This window comes from Meleagris gallopavo, unplaced genomic scaffold (genome assembly GCF_000146605.3).
Source record: "Meleagris gallopavo isolate NT-WF06-2002-E0010 breed Aviagen turkey brand Nicholas breeding stock unplaced genomic scaffold, Turkey_5.1 ChrUn_random_7180001888244, whole genome shotgun sequence".
NCBI classification, from domain to species: Eukaryota; Metazoa; Chordata; class Aves; order Galliformes; family Phasianidae; genus Meleagris; species Meleagris gallopavo.
In genome coordinates, this window is record NW_011152041.1 from 5,034 (window position 1) to 5,873 (window position 840).

The 840-nt window shown below is 59.3% G+C and overlaps 1 pseudogene; it reads left to right on the forward strand.

The window, feature by feature from the left end:
• The first annotated feature begins 237 nt into the window (after window positions 1–237).
• On the forward strand, window positions 238–793 carry LOC104916336 (annotated as a pseudogene).
• The last annotated feature ends 47 nt before the right edge of the window (window positions 794–840 follow it).

The following is an 840-nucleotide window of genomic DNA, read 5'->3' on the forward strand; positions in this document are numbered from 1 at the left end:
CAAAGACCACCAGAACCCGCCAAAAACCCACCGAAGCCCTCCAAAGACCACCAGAACCTGCCAAAAACCTAACAAAGACCTCCAAAGACCACCAGAACCTGCCAAAAACCTAACAAAGACCTCCAAAGACCACCAGAACCCGCCAAAAACCCACCGAAGCCCTCCAAAGACCACCAGAACCTGCCAAAAACCCAACAAAGACCTCCAAAGACCACCAGAACCCACCAAAAACCCACCAAAGCCGTCCGAAGACCACCAGAACCTGCCAAAAACCCACCAAAGACCGCCAAAAACCCACCAAAGTCCCCCGGGACCCACCAAAGACCCCTCCCCGGAGCTCCCCCCGGCCCATGGCCCGGCGCTGACGGCAGCGCCATGTTCAGCTGGATGCGACGACACGAGAAGAAGAGCCCCGAGGTGGTGCGCACCGTGACGGCGGGGCTGAAGGAGCTCTACAAGAAGAAGCTGCTCCCGGTGGAGGAGTTTTACCGTTTCCACGACTTCCATTCGCCGGCGTTGGAAGACGCCGACTTCGACAACAAGCCCATGGTGCTGGTGGCCGGGCAATATTCCACCGGGAAGACCACCTTCATCCGCTACCTGCTGGAGGAGGACATCCCCGGCGCCCGCGTCGGCCCCGAGCCCACCACCGACTCCTTCGTGGCCATCATGCACGGCGACGCCGCCGGCATCACGCCGGGCAACGCGCTCATCGTCGACCCCAACAAACCCTTCCGGAAGCTGAACCCCTTCGGGAATACTTTTCTTAACCGGTGAGTCTCGCTTTGGGGGGGCGGAGGGATGCTGAAATGCCAAAATGGTCTTTTTTCAACCCGAAAT